The following is a 20325-nucleotide window of genomic DNA, read 5'->3' as shown; positions in this document are numbered from 1 at the left end:
GCTGACAAAGAGTCCCGTTATATAAATAGAGATTTTCCCTATTTTAGAAGGAAGAGGTTCTTCTCGGAGGGGTCAATCACCCTGACCTTGCGATCCATTTTTAGCACTTGAGAGGAAACATGTTCCAGAGGTGTATATATTAATGCGCTTTGTTCGTGCTGAATGTTTTTGAAATATTCTCATATGTAGGAGAAGTAGTGGTTGGTCCTCGAGGTAAATATTTCTGGTTCTTCCCACGGTCGTCATTATGATGTCTTGTTCATGTCACGAAGGAAAATAATCATATTCAGGTTACAACAGCAATTTTATTTATTTTTTTTACCCTCTGTATGTGTGTTTTTACTCCAAATAAGTTTGTCTGAGGTGTTGTTACGTCTTCCGACGTCCCGCCCACACAAACTGACTTGTTTCCCTTCGGGCCGTGCTGAACAATCCACTGTAATTGGTGTGAATGTGTTTAAATTCAGTCTGCAGCTGAGTGGCAGCTTTAGGCTCCCTGTTGTTACAGCTAATGGGTGCATAACAACAGGCTCAGGCCACGATCCCCGAGGCATCAGCGGAGTGGGTGGGGGTCACCTGTGCAGACTTATGGGAGAGGCAGACCCCCCATGTCAGCCATGATATTATCTGCTCGCACAAATTGATCAGGGCTAATTGATGAGGAAGAGCCAGCTGTTTATCTTAAAGATACTGGATAAGAAAATAAAGTAGATATTAATATGAGACTTTGACTGTTTTTAGAGAAAAATTCTTATTATTGTGTGATTTGTGCTTTTTTTCTATTAGGTATGATTTATGCTATCCTTTATATGGAAGACAAGTAGCGGAAAAAAACCTTTCAGAAACAAAATGAATTCCCATATTCGAGAATTAAAAGGTTTAATTGTGCACATACACAAACAATATGTCGTGAAATGCAGTGTGGCTACTACCCTTAAGACTTGAGTGACAAATAAGGATTAGAAAAACATTTTGTGCAAATATACATTGATATACAACCATATATATATATATATATATATATATATATATATATATATATTACAAATATTAATAATAAAGTCTAAATAATATCACATGTGCTCATGAACTCATATACATTATGAAATGTACAATTTAAGAAATTGCAAACAGCAATTATTATAAAAGTCTGTGTTAGTTATTATATTAATTACATTTGAATTACGTAAGCAGCAGCACAGAGACGTTTCCAGGTAAAGCAAGAAAGTCAGAAGTCAGAAGGAAATGTGGGCTGTCATGGTTTTCCCTGCCGCAGTGTGTGTGTGTGTGTGCATGTGTGTGTGTGTGTGTGCATGTGTGTGTGTGTGTGTGTGTGTCCCGGGGCCTCCCTGCCAGCAGTCTGCAGACGGCCACTCAGAGATTACAGCAGGACGGACGGCTACATTAACGCAGCAGCACTTAATCAGGGCACTGCCCTAATCTCATCTCAGGTAGCTGCCGTTCACAAACGGCTTCATTCACCCTCAAAACCGGCTGCGATGTATTTCATTCAGCCTCCAATGAACCATCAACATCGACTCTATTTGACCAACTGAGAGGCAAACACAGTGACGTTCAGTTAGAGCCACTACTCACTGGGCTGAGCAAATACAATGATAATACACCTCTTCTTCATGGGCTGAAGAGGTGCAATCAATTATGCCCAATTGGTTTCTTTGTCTCTTCTTTAGAAACAAGAAGAGCAAATTAAAAGACATTTTTAAAGAATGATTTGTAATTTGGGATTCTGCAGAGATGTGGGGCTGTGCAAAAAAAAAAAAGGCTCATAAGAATAGTTCAGAAGCAATTACTTGATTAAACAATCAAAAGGTCGAAGACAGTCATTTTGATAATCCATTAATTCCACTTTCTAATAAGGCTCACTTTGAATAAATTGTAGCCAGCGGCCTTATTAATGGTTAATATAGATTTGTTATAAGCCATAAATAAGTGCATATTATGGGCTGTGAAAAAATCCCTTTGACTGCTTGGACCACTTTCCTTCTCAAAAAGTATTTATTAATGGACGAATGATTCAACCTAAGGGATTTTCCCACCTGCTTTTCTATGTTTTGTAATATTGTAAATGTATATTTCTTTCAGTTTGGACCGCTAGCTGGAGAAAACAAAGTACTTGAAGACATCTCATCGGACAACTAAACACACATAAACATCAAACAACCACAAAATCTGCATCTGAGTTTAGTTTGAAAAAAACTCTCCGCAAACTGGTCGAGGTGAAGATTCCTTTGTCCAGTTTCAGCGACAGACACAGAGAGGCTGCGAGGGCCCAAACTGATTAAGTCATTGATAGTAGATTGCAAATACAGCATGTGAGACAGCTGCAGGAGAGGGTGTGTCTCTTGTCTAAAGCAGGGCTGGTTGCTCATAATCCCGGGCATATGCTGTCCCTCTCCGTCCTGATCGCTTTTATGGTCTCTAGTCACACCACCGTCCAGTTGTGCTCCCACTATATATAGTGGATCCAGTCAATCTCCACTGTGTGACTCAATAGTTTATTTTTCTTCTGATTCCAGCTCTGCTTTTGTCACACATTCAGTTATAAATAACTGGCTCGTGAGTTATTAGACCGAACAGGTACCCCCACTTTGCCAAGATGTCAGCTGCTGTGTCAAAATTCACAGGGATTATTCACAAATGGTTCTGGAAGTATTTTTATTGCCTGGCTGCAATGGTTCGGTAACATAAGGTGCAACACGATTTAACAGCTTTGCATCAGTACGTGTTATGTATTTCTTGATTCTCATTTTATTTACGATTGTGGTCGAGATCTTTAAGTTTCCAAACAACAGTATGTTAGTTTGTTAGTTATGTAATTCATAGTGCGCCATGCACACGAGTGGCCAGCCTACACGCACACATACAACTTTAGATTGCAAACAGAGAACCTGTCAAGAAAAGCTTGCTTTCTAAAATATAATTAAAATCTTCACCATCCCTCCAAAATAACTGGCCCCAAAATCATCATAAAATGAGCAATACAACTTGTATCTGATGGCAGTTCACACACAACACATAGACCTTTGGTTGTCTTCTGCTTCATATAAAGCTTTACACTGAACTGCAAGTCAAGTCATATTTATTTATATTGCCCAATAACACAAATGTGTACAGCATACGACACCCTTCTCACCACTGTAGTTGTTTTTAAATGAGACAATATGTAATTTAAATTTGTACCAACACAGTCAGTATATTTAGTAAGCGTATGACTTCTGGAACACAAGGAAAGTGTTTTACAAGTAGAAATCAAGATGTAATTATTTACCCAAGAAGATGTGTAAATTGTTTCACACGTGTGATGCAGCTTCAAACATTTAATAAAGGGGAAATATGCAGGTGATACATGGCTATAATATAATGTGTGTTTAATAAAGGGGAAAAAAAGGATTGCATGGTGAATACAAGTGTAAAATTGCATGCATAAATGCTAAACAATTGCCACACAGTACAATACGACAAAGAGAGGCTATAGGACTGGTGCCAGGGAACATTTGTTTCAGTTAGGAATTGACTCAGGGAGCTGAATCCACTGCAGGCCTCTCCTGATCAGCTCAGCGCTCCCCGTTCTTTTGTTTGAATCCTCTTGTGGCATTCAGGACAATTTTTAGCTCACGTCCAGGCGGGTGAGTATAAGATGACTACATCAGCAGTCAGTTTCCTCTCCACTGTGTTTTTCTTTGGAAGGCAGAAAGGTGTTGGCACAGCACAGCCACAATTCGCTCTCTTTAAGTCCTCTGTGCAGGGTTCCCTGTTGACTCTGCACCTTCCTTTCTAGTAAAGACGTAGGCCAAGAAAAGTGAGCAATGCTGTTTAGTACCAAAGAACGTCATGACAAACCGAACATTATTAATGACTTACGTCCGTAGCCGTGTCCAAGGAAAAAATAAAGCATTTTTAATTGTTTTAAATGAAAAACAAAGACGTACAGTTAACTTATTTCAGTGTCTACGTGGGCAAGTGATACATAAAAATGGATGAAATGGGTCGCTAGTAGTAAAGAAATGGAAAATGGATAAACAGTTGAGAAATGAGTTATGGGAAAAAGATGAAATAGGTATAAGTACACCAATAGAAACATTGGAAATAGTTAGTTTAAGCGACTGTTGAAACAGTTAGCTAATAAATAATAAATGTTTGAATTTAAAGTAATGGAATTTTAATTTCAATAGTTAGCTAACAGATAAACGGTTGAAATAGTAAATGGATACATGTTGGAAGTCGTAGCTGTTGGGTAGATGTTTTTGATAGTTAATGGATAGTTAAAAAGCTAAATTAATGGATAACAACTTAAAATAGTGAGTTAAAACCTAAATGACTTTCTACAACTAATGGATAAACAACTATTTAGCTCATTGATAAATAGTTGGAAACGATCGCTAAAAGTAATGAATGAAAAGTTGAAAAAGTTATCTAATAGTAACTAATGGATTAACTGAAGAAGGTAAAAGTAGGCGAATAGAAACGGTTGAAATAGGAAGTTAACTGTTAAAACAATTAGCTAATGGATTAGTTAGCAAAAATAAAAGGATGGTTGAACTAAATGGTGGTGTGAAAAAATCAAGACAACACAAAGGGAAGAGGAACACTGATTTATTTGATCAGGAATCGGATGACCTAAATAGAAACTGGTTGAATTGCGTGGCAGTGAAAATACTCTTGAGGCCCACAAGATAAATGTGGACTATTGTCTGTTCACACTTTTTTTTTTCTTTCAGTGGATCTTTGAATCTTCCACAGAGCACCTGTCTCCACTTCCTCGTTCAGATGACTCCTGTTTGCTCCATCCATGAAAGATTGGCTGGGAACATCCTTTATCCGAGAGGAAACCCTACGCTGAGAAATTCACACCCCTAGCACCATTTTGGGAATCACCGGTAGGACTTCCTAAAGAATAAAAATACATAAAAATATAGTCTAAATAAAGGGAGGAGGGCAGAGTGTCATGACCCGGGTCAACTACCCTTTGTTGTGTCATCGTATTTCTATGTGTGTGCATGTGTGTGTGTGTGTGTGTCTGTGTGTGAGAAGCTGGCACATGTTTTTGTTTTAATTTACATTCAATAAAAAGCAATATATTTGCTGTGTATGTGTTTATTGTAGTGGATAATGTCACTGCCATGTCATCACAGTTGTGAGTTAGATTTCAATTGAAACTTTATGTCTGTTCTATAAGAGAGGTTTGTAACATGTTATTACTTTTTATTATTAATCTATTAATCATTATTTAACACACTGTATTTCTGACAAACTAAATTATATATTGAGTGGCTCTTTCTCCGTCTGAACAAAAGTCTGCCATCTTAAATTTAATAAATAACAGTTTCCATCGCACTTATTTCTGTTTTGGGTCAAAAAATGTGAAGAAACCAAGTTACAGTAGCGTATTTTTAGATAAATGTATAAATTGTGTGAACCAACAGCTGGGACAAATGTCTAGACACTGTTTGGTATTTTTCTTTTTCAATAACACAATAAGTCTGAGAGCTGTCCCTTACACAGGAAGTGTATTTGTGCTCATGTTATTGGATTATGAGCTTCAAACGAATATCAAACACGTTTCCACTGAGATAGCAAACAGTCCACTTCCAGTTCCCTAAAAGCTGACGGTGTGTTCCTCCCTCTGCAGGTCCCGTCTCCTCTCGGTGGGACCGGTCTGTCCTGTCACGTCTGCACAACCTGTAACGCAGTCGTACTGATAGAAAATGTTTCATTTCTAAAAAGTAACATTTTGATTCAATGAGTTCTTAGTGTGAAAGTTGCTGTCGTTATTGGGCAATGCAGTTGCTGTGAAGACGATGGGTTGTAATGTAACGTGTTGCCACCAGGGGTCAGCTGTGCACAGGACTGCGTGAGGCTCACCGTGTCTGTTAAAAAAACTAAAAATGTACTTATTGACAGCTTTTAGAAATAGAATACAAATATGTCTCTAATTGGGGTGACATGTAACATGTGTCTATTTCAATAACATCATTGTATTACATTGATTGAATATATTTGATTAATCAACTAACAGGTTTGATTATATTTACTGATCATTTAAAGGGAAATATTTGTTTGCATTTTGATAAATTATGACATTAACATTGATTATGTAATATTATGTCCCCATTCTGGTTTTCAATAGCGGCCTCTCGTGGGAATCATGGATCTAAAGCAACCTTTTCTCAGTAAAATCCTTGACTATGCTATCCTTGAATATCATTTTCATGAGATAAAAAGATTGTATTGCTATTTATAAAACAGGAGTCCAGAGTCTTTTCGAGAACATCAAGGGGTGAGTGGCGGGGAGAGCACATGAGTCCATAGATCCAGGTGAGATGGCGTGCTCCTGTAATCCCTGACTGAAGTCCTGTTGTGGTCACGCACAGTGGAATATGTCAATCTGCAGGTCCGCTGTCATTATTACCTTATAATAATAATAATAATTGGTACCATCATCTGTGGGGTAACATGTCACTGAAATGGAGTCCTACGGTACAGTGGAAGGGAGATTTTGGTTGTGCATCCTCATGTTAAGAGCCTGAGGGATTTTAAACTATATTATTTTATAAGCATTGGTTGATTTAAAAAACAGGATTACGGACTATTGAATACTGAATGCACAGAAGAAATCTGCTAATTAATTGTTCAATACAATTTTTATACTGCCGTATTGGCCAGGATTTTAAATCTTAATGGGAATGTCCTGGTAAAATAAACACTTAAAACAATGTAAACACATGACAATTATATTCTAATTGCATAACAACATCAGGAATCTTTCAGCTGACAGCAATACATTTAAATGTTGTAGAAAATGTAAAGATTTTTTAAGCATTTTACATTAATATATATATTAATATTATACATTGAATCATACGTGAATGAGCAAAGAACCATCAGGCTTATAAACATTAATTTAATTCATAATAAATCACAAGTGTATTATGACATATATACTAAAAGTGCCTTGTCCATAATGCTCACTCTGAAGTACGCTCTCGTTGTTTGTCCTTACGTTTCCAATAGTCTCGTTTTTCTGTCTTTTGCATTATAAATATTGTTGTAGAACCCCTTATACACATACAATAATTGTACATCACATGTATACCAATATTATATTGTACTGATGCAGTGTTAATGCTGCAGTACTTGTGAGGATCAAATAACTAATAATTATTGCAGGTAAAAGTTTGCCAAATCAAAGGTTTTCATTTTAATGTAATCACATATTTAGAGTTGTGTGTGTGTGTGTGTGTGTGTGTGTGTGTGTGTGTGTGTGTGTGTGTGTGTGTGTGTGTGTGTGTGTGTGTGTGTGTGTGTATGTGTGTGTGTGAATCCGGGTGGGTTTATACACTCAGGCTGCTTCTGATTATTGTCTGATGACAAAACAGCTCGATCAACGGGGAGGTCGGTAGGCAATATTGTGTGCTGTTAGTCTGCTTTGATTGGGTTATATTTAAATACATCACACTTGAAATGTGGAGTAAAGTCTTCTGACTGTTGTATAATTCTGCATATCTAGAAAATTAGAGGGGGATTGCGGCCCTAAAATCCCTTTTCTCTTAAGCTCAACTGATGATCTTTACCATTTAATGTTTTTCTTAACGGCTGTGAAACTATTTCTGTCCCTTTACTGTCTAAAAATATCTCTCTCCGTCTCCCAGATCCAATATTGGGGAGGATTTCTACTTTAACACCCAAATATTTAACAAAATATCAAGCTGCATGTATCACAAAGCAAGATGCAACCACAATATTGATATTATAACCGTATTTTCCTCCAATACACCATGCAATAGCTGAACTAAAAAGAGAAGTGTAATGTGTTGCTCAAGCAAAAGTACTGTACATGATTTAAGGATTAGTTAAGTAGAAGGAAGATTCTGAGCCACAGCTATTCGTCACTGTGAAAGGGCCCATTGTGGTTTAGACAGCACATGGGAAGACAGCAACAATAACTACAACAAAGGAAAGCAAAGAAAAAGAAAAGCAACACAGGACATCACAGCGTGTAAGGACAGCCAGACTGAGTGAATGCATTCACATTACAAACGCAAGTGAGCTAGCAGCTGGGGTCGTGGCACGCCATCTCAATCGGACTGAAACTGGGAGATATTTAAATGGGTGAGATGTGGCAACAAAAACAGGAATACCAATAATAAAGTAATGGGACTAACAGATGTTTCATAGTGTAATGGACTAAGAGCCCATCCTTTCCTCACTATAGCGAACATAGGTTAGTAGATGCTTCACCATTAGCAGAGAATTTACTTAAAAACAACTGAGACAAGGGTACTTTTCATCCCTACAGAGTTCCCGTCCAATATCAGGATACAATAGGCACCATTCCCATTGACATTGATGAGGCCAGTAACCTGTTTGTGAACCCTGAAAAGCAGGAACACTGGTCTTTAACAGCCCGCAGAGACGACTCAAACAGTGGGCGACTCAGATTCGCCACATCCTTTTGTTGTCGGGTCGAGCCAATGTCAAGGCCAGCTCAATAAGTCTTTATCTTGGCTCTGGGGTGTGTGTGTGTGTGTGTCTGTGTGTGTTAGTCAGCCAGCGTATCTGAATAAAAGAGGAAAAATAAGGACTATGTGCACATTCCTGTGTATATGCCCACTGGTAAATGTGTGTGTTCAGAGGCACACAGTATACAGTACAGTACATGTGCATGTGTGCAGCGTCTGGAAAGTCCATTTGTGTGGCGGTCAGGATGCCAGTGTCTCACACAGGGAGGCCGCCTGTCTCGCCCCTGTCCACTCGGTGACTGACCCTTAATCAGAGGAAGGTTGTCTGATGCGAGCATAGACGGATAAATCACTCCTCACCCTGAGCTGCTATCTGGGCCGCGCGTAGCCAGGTCGTCCCGTCAGCGGACTGGCCCTCCGCCCGGGCCCTCCAAAGCTAACAGCCATGTGGTATTGAGCCCTCGGGTGAGGAGGACCCTGACGGCCACAGCCCTCTGGAGAATAATACTCCACATTCTGTGCATATCAGTATTTATATTGCTGAAGAGAGGCTTTGTTGGTGATGTGCTGTATCTTCACAATCTGCAGACTTTCAAAAGGAGACATGACTTTTTTTTATTTTTATCTGCCATTGTTTTTGTTTTTTTTCCTTCAAGTAAGATTTCTTTTCAGTCCACGTTGTCTCGTTCTCGCAGCCTTGATGATGTTAAAAATGTATTGGGTTTTTATTCTCTTTTTTTTGGCCTCTCATAGTGACTATTTTGGTGAAATACGGGTTAAAAGAAAATTAAAGATAAAGAAAATGTTGTTGGACTGTTTATATATTTTCTTTTATTCCAGACTCATGAGTCCATACAGCATTATGTATGTATCGATATATATTTAGCCAGTTCACTTTGGTAGCAATAGGCTGACCGGAATTTAAAATACTGCATTGTACATAAAATGTGGCTTAATTAAGTAAAAACTTAAAATACGTTTACCCAACTGTATCTATAAAATTGACTTATGGAATTATCAAATATTTTCAAACTCTCTAACGTGGACCAACAAGCAGTGTAGTGAGCTCAGTGATGTAAAAAAAACAGCTTCAAAAGTACAACATGAATCAAAGATTTCAAATGTTTTCGGGGCTGCGCGGCCAGAGGGGCCCGGGCTAGCTAAATAATGCTAACCAGCTAAATAATGCTAATCAGCTAAATAATGTCAACAGGCAACAGAAAATGTCAACGTGCTGTAACGTGTGTCACCAAGCAGCATATGGTAAGCATATTAATGTAGAAACAACTTTACAAAAGTACAGGATCAAAAAAATCTGATTTTCTTCTTAGCGTAACTGGCTGAAGATTGCTCTAATGCCGTCACTATACGAGATAACCATACGAAATGATTTGTAAATAAAGTTATGGATGCCATAGTTAACACATGTAGTTCAGGTTTTCTCTGTCTTGTTTCTTAAATTGCAGTGGACTATTTTTTTTTTTAAATAGTCTGACGCTTCCAAAAATTGCTTCCCACGCCTGGCCACAACAAAATGTTGTTATGTTCTGCATTTGAACAATTAAAGCAGATGTTGTTCACGAGTAGAGAATAGAAGAAGATTGAGGAAAAAAATGAAATAGATTTGACAAACAATCGCCGGGCCTCATCTTGTAATGATTAAGAATTGAGGTCCGTTTGTGTGCAGCCTAATTGAATAATGGGTCATATCAGTGAACACGTGTGGAGTGATTCACGGCACAGAGGAGCGAGCTTATCTTTCCCTCTGTCCCATGCAGGAAACACTGGGATGTCACCAGGCAGATTAAAATCTTGGCACAGCTGATACGCAGCGCTCAAAATGGACGGGGTGGGGACCTCTTGACTGCTATGCTACGGGTTTTGGAGGGGCGGGGACAGACGGCGGCGTGACCTTACAGAGTCCTGTTTGGCAGGCTTTCATTCAAAATCTGGGAATTCCAGTGGAAGTCGAGAGGGGGGGGGGGGGGGGGGGGAAAGAAAAATATATATAACATCATGTAACTTGAATGGAATTTTGAAGAGTAAGCATATTTTTGGCACAGCGTTTGCCAAGTTTTTTCTTCTTTTTTTTTTTTTTTTTAGCTCGCATTAAACTGACCTCAAAGGAAACATGGAATGTATCGACGTTGTTGTATATGTGAATATATATTCTGGACGAATTGGGATTTTGTGCTGCAGAGCAAAGTTTAAAGGAGATTACATATATGTGCAGGATCATTTGCTCGTCTTTTAATTTAAGTGAATGTCTGTCACCGTGCAGCTGTATCACTTATAATTGAATTCTTGACAGCTGCGATGCTTGGAATTTTAATCAGTTCTTACAAGGGCTAAAAAAAAAAAAAAATGAGCTGGGCATTTTATTTCAAACGCAAAACACACAGAGAGTAAACGTGGCACAATATCCGAGCAAACTGCTGTTATTTTCTATGTAGCCGCTGTTGTATTTCCGCCTTTAAAGCAGAAGCACTCGTTGCCTCTTGATATGAATATATATATATATATACATGCAGGCTGAAGAGAGGCGTTTGATGGGAACACAGGCAGACAGATCTGGAGGAGCAGCTGCATGGAGGACGCTGGGGACAAATATAGAAAAGGGGACAAGGGCCAAAACATATCGCACATTTTTTCCCATTAACAGCATAGGTTTGAATCTAACTTGGCGCCAATTAGTTGCAGTATAGGCGCAAGGGCTTAAAAATAGAGGCATGGCAGGAACCCGGGAACGCAGAGACAAGATATCTCTGTCACGGCGACGTGTGATTTCACGTGTAATCATGTGAAGGAAACATAACAGTATTCATATCACCAGCTGGTTCGTTATAACTCTGTGACGTGTTATGTGACAAATGGAGCTGCAGACATTTGCTGCTATTACCTGCCACGCTGCTCCGAGTGCAGAGCTCCAGGCTCAGGGCCTATTTTCAGACCGATTCCAGTATGTTTGGCAGCATCCGTGCTGCTGTATCAGTGTGAGCGGCCGTCTTCACCCGCTTGGTTTCAACATTCGTCTCTTATCTCTGGAGCCGGAATGAGGGGCATGCAGGCTTCAGGCTTCAGGCCTACCTGTTTACTCTCAGGGTTTCCTCCATTGCTCCCCCCCCCCCCTCCCTCTCCCCTCCCCTAGCTTCCTTTGGAGGATTTTTCACATTTTTGTGCTCGTTGTTGTTTTGGGAACGGGGTCATGGGCTCGGCCCGATGGGAGCCTCCTGTGGCATTCCTGAATCTCCGTCTGGTCGGGCGCAGCAGGAATTCTTTCCTACAGCTCATATCGTCCATTTCACACACACCTGAGATATTTCTACAGCTGTAAACTAAACCGTGTGACTAATGAGTGTCATCACTCTGTCCTCTGGTACTGAGCTGAAACCGGATCACTTTAGTATTTTCCTTTGATTCCTTAACGTCAGCCCCAGGTTTACTGAGGAATGAAGTCATCCCTCGTCGACTGATCCCCTTCACGACAGAAATAGACTCAACTCAGTTTTGGTAACTGTTATGCAACTCATGATAGTTCATGGTTAAGCATATACAAGACCAGCTCATGTCCTCAGTAATACGGTCCGAGCTAATCTACCGGACTCCACTACCCTGTTAAACTTAATTGTATTTCTTGAACGAGCACTATTTTTTTGCACGTGTATTTTTGTATGGTCTATAAAAGCCTCCATGTGTGTTTGCTATTAAAGGAATATCCATGTTATTGTATGTAAGTGTCTTATTATATACTAATATGTGTTCAGATCACACGGGGTCAAAGACACAAATAATCCCTGATATAATTTAATAATTGCTCATGTTTTTTTTTCATTATGGAGAGGTAATAAGGTGAATGTTGACTCCTTTCATTGAAAGCAAGTGCTCTTCTAAGGGTCCTGCGAATGGAGAGCTCCTTAATCCTTATTATCTAAAGAGGTCCTCAATGAGATTACAACCCTGCACGATATTACAACCGGACACCCGTTCACCATCTGCTGCCACCGGTGGAGAAAACCCTGCTCTCCTTTTAGTTTATAACCTTCTGCAAGTACGATGCTGTGCTCTTCTTTAAGTCTCAAACAAGAGCACAAAAACATGAAAAATATGCTTTGTTATACTGTAACGCAACTCGTCAGATCACTCTTAAACTTCTGTTGGTTTAATTTCACTTGTATCTCATTGTTAGAATGAATTAGGGGGATTTATTTTGGTTTAGAAAAAGGCCCCATTGACATCATTTTTTGGATTATTTAACTTATAAAACATATAATGAATGTCCAGCTCTTCGTCCTGCTATGACAGCAGCATCTGTGAGACACACCTTTCCCAAGAGGATTGCCAAGCAATGCACTTGCACCGGAGATTAACGTTGTGCAAAGATTAAGCAAATTGACCAGGATGGTGTCTCCAGAAATAAACTGTTGCCGTGCACAAACAGCCGTCGTCATGTAGAGCACAGAATAACATTTGATGAATCCTTTCAAAACGGCTGGGAATTTAATGATGCCGGCGTAGGTGAGTGCACTTATTGTATATTTATTTGCTTGTTTACCGCCTCCAGTTATAATCTGTATTTATGTGCTACACTTGCAGCAGTAGAAATTGTTCTAGTCATAAATTCTAACCCAATCTTTTTTTGATTTGAACATTGTAGTCACAATTAGTACAGAACTTCCTCCTGAATATCCCCAAAAGAATCTTATGTCTATTGAATATGTTTTTTATCACAATTATTTAAATCACTTTTAACAAAATCAGTTTTAGTTAAACATAAATGATCACTTATTTTTTCATGTGACAATAAATAAGCAATTTAATATTCAAAACGTTTTAATTGATTGATTTGAAGGGGTTTGAGACATCTTTTTTTTTACTATTAAATATAACATAGGTTTCAGGTTTACAGAGTTCAGGACATTTCTTATTATTATTTTATATACATTTTCTATAATAAAAGCATTATACTGACATGTGATGTAGATTTATTTGTATACCCTGATAATTATGACAAAATAAATACTGGAAAGAGTAATTTCTTTATCACTTGTTAAATTCTAGACCTGTGTACCCAGGTAATCAAATAATTGAAGATGCCAGTCACATGACGGGTTTCCCAGAAGTCATTTACCTGATGGCCCGGTCCAACAAAGTAAACAACATATGTTTACAAGACCTCATTTAGCTGTTTACACCTCGTGAACCATGTAAGTTGTCGTGGTGTTATGTTTCTGATCCAATTGAAGAAATTGACGCTCAAATGTTTCCTTTGACATTTCATCACAAACCAAATCGCGTTTTACTCTCGTCACGATTATTTGTGATTGCATCGCTCACAGCAATTAGACTATTTAATACCCATTTCTTTATGTATTCAAACAAATCTGACACAACAATATATGTGAGGATTAGTGCTTATCGTAAAAAAAATTTCAATATTTTACGTGAAGAAGCAACTTTTGGGGTTCCTCACCACTGATTCTGTGGAGGAAGCTTTTCATAAACATCATTACAACAAAACCTGAACTGGGAAGTAGAAAGTACCCTGATGTGTTTACCTAATATATAATACTTCCCTTATTCTTGCCTTTCAGCCCATCAGCGATGATGAATGAGACGGGGTTTCGGAGGGTCCTCCCTGAGCAGTCATTTGGGAGTGGCCACACCTTTTGCACCCCTCGCCACGCGAGCCTCATCGACCCCATCTTATCGAAGAGGGTCTGCTTCTACAAAAGTGGAGATCCTCAGTTCAATGGCCTGCGCATGGTCATCAACAATCGCACCTTTAAAACATTTGATACGCTTCTGGACAGTCTCTCTAAAAAGGTTCCCCTGCCGTTTGGGGTGAGGAACATCACCACTCCCAGGGGGATTCACGCGGTCCACACTTTAGACGAACTGGAGGATGGAAAATCCTACATCTGCTCTGACAGTCGTAAGGTAAAACCGATCAACCTGGCCGTGGCCAGGAAGAAGCTGGCGCCGTGGTACCACGCCAGGCCTGTCAGTTCCCGTCGTCGGACCGTGCAGCAGGCCAGGTTTTTCCCCGGCAGGAACTTCCACAAGCAAGAGCTGATGCTTGTGCGCACGCCGAAGACGCTGCTGGTTTTCCGCAATGGCGACCCCACTGTAGAACACTCAGTGGTGCTACACAAGAGGACTACGCCCACCTTTGAGTCCATCCTGGAATATATTTCAGAGCTGATGCAGTTCCATGTGAGGAAATTACACACAGCTGATGGCAGACGTGTGAGTGTTCTCCTCCCTACACACACACAACACAATTATATTCACTAAACCTTCCCTTATAAAACTAAGAAAACCTGCTGTACATACTAACAGACATAATTACACATTTATTCAGGGCAAATCTAAAAGCCTCATGCTGATCACAGAATCACATCATTACATAATCATTTTACATCTGATGACTATATTTGACGTAGAGCACAAAAAAAAAGAAAAAATCCTCTGAAATGTGTCACAAAGATACGTTTCAGGTTTTGGAAGCATCAGTGTTGCCGCATAGAAGACTGGCTTGAACCTGGCCTGTAAATAGACGTCACATGAGGAGAGAAAGTGTTAATCTTCTTAAACAACTCACCCTAATAGGTAGAAAGGCATTCTGGGATTTCGTTCTGGAAGGCTTTAGGTCAAGGAGCCATTCTAAATCTAGATCTTGCTGGTGTTGCACGGTGCCATCATAACAAATAACACATTAAGGAAGGCTTGTCATAGATATACATGGATGTAATTTGTAAATTACATCACTCGTTAATATATTTAGATTCAAGGTTTTTCTATTCTATCAAGTGCTAACATGATGAAATGCCATTAGAGTGACACGTGTGTCTGTCTACTGCAGGTGGATGGCCTTCCAGGCTTGATGTTGTGTTCAGGGACAGTAGTGGCTGTCGGCAGGGAGCCATTCAGACATGCAAACTACAATGTACAGAAATCACCAGCAGAAACCGTGCTGCCTACCAAACGATTGGGTCGCAGGAGACGAAAGGTTTTAAAACGTAAGTCTACATACAAATTAGTTGTTTTTTTCTATGGATCTCTTCATAATCATTATGATTTGTTGAGTTGATGTATTCAAACTGATTGACACGTACAGTGTGTCTGTAGTAATCTACCTGCTCTCATGGGATGAAGATTGGGGATAGTGCTGAGGCAATGATATTATGTATGATAATACCGTGGATGACCTACATACAATGCCTACGTGGCTGCCGGCTATTGTTCTTCATGAGCTGTGAATAGCTGTACTCTCTTTCTAACTTTTCCTTCTTCTCTTTCTTCTCCTTTCGTGCTTCTTGGGATTGCTCTTCAAACCGCCTGCCTCTATCTCTTCAATCCTTGCCTTTGGACATTTCTACTTTCAACATGAACCTTTTTTTTTTTTTATTTCTGACTGAAAAGGTAAAAAAAAGTCACAATCATACACTCCAAAGTCAAGAAATTTCTCCCTGTCATCGGAGAGGTACATCGTGAACCGGATTCACAACTCCATCGCAGGCAGTTCATGCGACCAACCCAGTCCCTGTCTCCGGTTGGAGTCAGGTCACATACTGGAGTCTGTACCAGAAACACCGGACACCTGCATGGGCGTCGGAGCTGAAGAGCAGGACCGCTTCCTGCCCACAGAAGACGACATTGAGAAGTCCTTTCGAGTGAACCAAGACGGTAGCATGACGGTGGAGATGAGGGTGCGGCTGACAATTAAGGAAGAGGAAACCATTCATTGGACGACCACTCTGGCACGCTCGAGTGTAGCCAATCAGCTAAATTTGACCTGTTTGCCGGAGCATGTGGCACAGCAGGAGATTAGCTCCCTAAAATCAAACTCACTGGATTTAGAAAGTCCTGCCGCCTCCATCGACATCAACAAGGACAAAACTCAGGATAACAATGACGAGGATCCACCTTCGCTGGGCAATGGAGTTTTCAGTGAGAGTAACGATGAAGAGGATGCTAGCAAAGTACAGACAAACACGGGGCCTCCTAGGAGCAATCATACACCGGGGCACAAGCAAATTAGAAAAAAGCAAGCCTCTGTGGAGAGCATCAAATCAGTGACGGTAGAGGGGATCCAGGAAGGTGTGGTTGGTTCTTACGCCTACAGAGAGCAGACGGAGAATGGAGCCGTGACAGAGCAGTACTGCATGGTCCAACAGAAGTGCAGCAGACCGGTGCCCAAACCTAGAAGACATGGCTCTGTGGACGCCAACAACATAAACGGCGTGAATGTATCCCCGTTCAAATCAGCAGGGAGGACTGAGATCCAACAGATTGAATCCAGTGGAGAGGAGGTCTCTGAAACTGTCTTACACGTATATGAACAGCAGACCTGCCAAGATAATTTTTTCGCAAACCTTTGCTCAGAGGGTATGTCTGCTTTTGGGATTCCTTTCGGCAGGCCGGCTACTTCAGAAACCGGACAGCTCTCCTCCCATACTGAGTTTGAACCCCAGCCCTGGAGACCATCGACGGCCTCCGAGTCAATCAGCATCTGGAGGACTGCGAGCACGTCAGTAACATCTGATTTAACCTCGCCTTCACTGAGGACGGCTGCAATTCAAGCTAACGGCGAGTCCAAGCCCCGACAAAGAGAGGTCAACAAAGATAAGCGGGTGTCCTCGAAACCCAAAGTGATCCACAAACGTGTTCGCCGGCTCACGTCACCGTGGAAAAGACGGAAAGAACATTCTGCAGGAGCAACTGAGAAAAGTAGGAAAGTGAAAACTTTCTCCAGTGCTGGGTTCATTAAGAAGATTTATGGGAATAAATCAAAATCAGCTAAAAACGCGATGCAGCTAAGAAAGGGACCAACAGAAAATGGAGACAGGGGTGTTACAACAAGGAGCTCACGACAGTCAGATGACACGATAAAATGTATTCTCAAAGACTCAAACATGCCATCAGCATTGAAAGAAACTACAAGTCAGACAGTTGCTTTTGAAGAATGCAGCCTGAATGTTGCTCCCAATGAAGTAAGCCAACCACGGGGAATACTGACACGGCAGACATCAATGCAGCAGGAGAAAAAGAAAGAAAAGGAGTCCTATGATGTCAGCGAAAGCATGTCACTGCCTGCTTTTAACTCCTCCAGCGCTGTCACTAATGAATATGTGGAAAACTGGCTGGAGAAAGCCCGTCTCAACCCCTCTGCCTACCCGAACGAGGAAAGTAAAAAAATAGATGTACTTACTCTTGTACAAACAGAAAGCGGCAGGTGTGTGGAGTCTGACAATAAGAAAGGTTTGATGCTCGTGGCAGACGAGGCAAAGTGTTTGGAGGACACTTCAGGAGTACTGACTGGCCCGCTGCCTCAGGATGAGCTCGGAGCTTCTGTCAGACAAAGAATCCGGTCCTTAGAAAACAAATCAAGTCAACCAATGGAGAGAGGCACGGTCAAGCAACAAATTGTCGACGGTCATAAAACCACGACGAATTCAGCTCACACGAATACAGACACAATTAAACCTCTTTTCTGTTCTGAAATAATTCTGCCAATTAATGAGACCCCAACAGAAATTTCCGCAGGCAGTGAAATGGAAAACAAATCAAGTCAAATCAAAATCTTATTTCAAAAAGAAACACCTCCAAATTCATTTTCAATGGAGCTACCACCAGCACCACCACCTGTTCCAGATATACCAAACGCAGAATATTCCATGACGGGTGCATCCTCAGTGGCAGTGAGCAGTCAAACATCAGATAAACAGCCATTAACCATCAGGACCAAAGCTGACAAGGCCGTATCCACTACCGACCACACAATGGAAATGACAGCATCAATTCACTCTGACACCTCCACGCAGAGCGCAGCACCATTACCAAGAACTCCATCCATTAAAAGGGCCCCTTTGGTCAGTAATACATCTCTTGACAGGAAAATGTCACTCAGAAAGGCTTGTCTGGATAAATATACTTCATGTAGTGATGCCACTTCAGAGACGAGCACATCGTCTGCTCCCATCAACGCGGTTGCTGATAATGTGCTGCCAAACGGCATCTGTTCAACGGGGACACAACCGCCCAGCGAAAGCCTACGAGAAGGGGCACGGCAATCAAACAGCATCTCAAATTTGACAAGTCGTCTGTCATGTTGTACTTCTGCGTCTCCCACTAGTTTAACATCTGAAGAGAGACTGTCATCATTCAGTATTTCATCAAGTGAGGCTCCAACACCAAGTGATCTTCCACTTAAAGAGACAAAAACAGATAAAACCCCATTTTGTACTCAAAAAGAAGTATTGTCACCTAAACCCTTGGTGAAACATGTCAAACTTATGAGCAGTCCATCTCCAGAGAGAAAATCCCAAACCAAGAAAATCCCTTCTGAACTTCCTCATAACTCTCCAAAAGTATCATCGTTACACAACCACCCTGCAGATATTGGAAGCCGAAGACAGGCAACGCCAAACGCGAGCCCCTCCACTGAGAAAAAGCTTAACAGACCTAAACTACATACAAGACGGTCTCCATATTCTCAGTCTCTGGACATGGCGTCGCAACACAAGTCAAGTGGAAGGCTCCTCTCGAGAAATCTGTCCTCGGACAATGCATCAGAACCAACAAATAAGACACAAACCAAAACGCCATCCCAAAGGAGGCGTCACCAAAGGCCTCAGTCCATAAACTCAACAGATGAACTGGAAAAAACACTCACTTGTAACACTCTCATGCCGCTGGATGCTGAGCAGAGTGATGACGGCAAGATGACGGATGACCTTGAGAAATCCATTACGGAAAGAATCCCACAGCCATTAAACATCGCAAACCGGCCAAAAATGAAACCAGTGCTTGAGAAGATTTGCTACTCAATAAAGTCAATTAGACAAATCACACAAAACAAACGTCTGGAAAAGTCCAACAGCCTGCCGGACTTCTCCTCTCATGTGGCCTCAACATTTGGCTCATCATCTAAAGCTCTCCTTGCTTTCTTGTCTGTCATGACCCTAAAAGAAGGCCTGGCCGACATAAACATGGATGAGCTGAATGCAGACGATGTTAGCTGTGCCGAAGCTTTGAAAATGATCGATTCTCTCAGAAGAATTGCCAGTATTGAGGATTCCCACGAGTTAAAAGTTAGTTTGTCCAATTTACAGCAGTCAGCTTCGAAACAGCTCCTGCAAAGCTGGAAGGGCTTTCAGGATCTCGGGGACAAATGCAAGAGTCGCAGCTCAACACCAAATAATTCAGAGCAAGGAGTCGTGACCGAGGCCGGTCCTGAAAAAGACTGTGGCATTGACAAAAATGTCATTGATGAGATTGTGGATACTCTTGACATACCTGAGAGGCTTAAGGAGGAGTTGACCTCCCTTTCAAAAGACAAAAGTGACAGTGACGATGTGGAACCAAAAGATAACAGTAACGCCAAAGGATCCTGTTTCTCCACAGAAGATGCTGTTCATGTCAGGGATGTTGCTCAAGAGGAGAACATTAATATGGATGTGAGCTCCGGTATTAAAGAATTCACAGATGTTAACCAGCCAAAAAGACAAAGCAATAAACAGACACCTGAAGAACAAGAGCTTTACAGTACAACGTTCATTGCAAAAGATAACGGAGTCAAATCCAACCCTGAAAAGACTAAAAGGAATGGATCAGTCAGGAGTAAGAAAAGTCTTGAACAAGACAGTGGTACCTCTGACATGGAAGGCCATCAGCTGCAGATGCACAGTGAGGAGAGCATCTCTGACAATGAGCTCACCCGGGATGTAGAGTCAGTTTCAGACGAGGGAGGGCAGCACAGGTCAAGTGCCACTAAAGATTTAGAGCAGAAGGTGCTTTGTAAGCTAAGTGCATCTAGCTCAGAAGCAGGTGAGCAACATAGTTC

Source organism: Cyclopterus lumpus, chromosome 20, assembly GCF_009769545.1.
Source record: "Cyclopterus lumpus isolate fCycLum1 chromosome 20, fCycLum1.pri, whole genome shotgun sequence".
Classification (NCBI taxonomy): domain Eukaryota; kingdom Metazoa; phylum Chordata; class Actinopteri; order Perciformes; family Cyclopteridae; genus Cyclopterus; species Cyclopterus lumpus.
The sequence above is the reverse complement of the archived record's forward strand: the minus strand, read 5'-3'. Positions refer to the sequence as shown.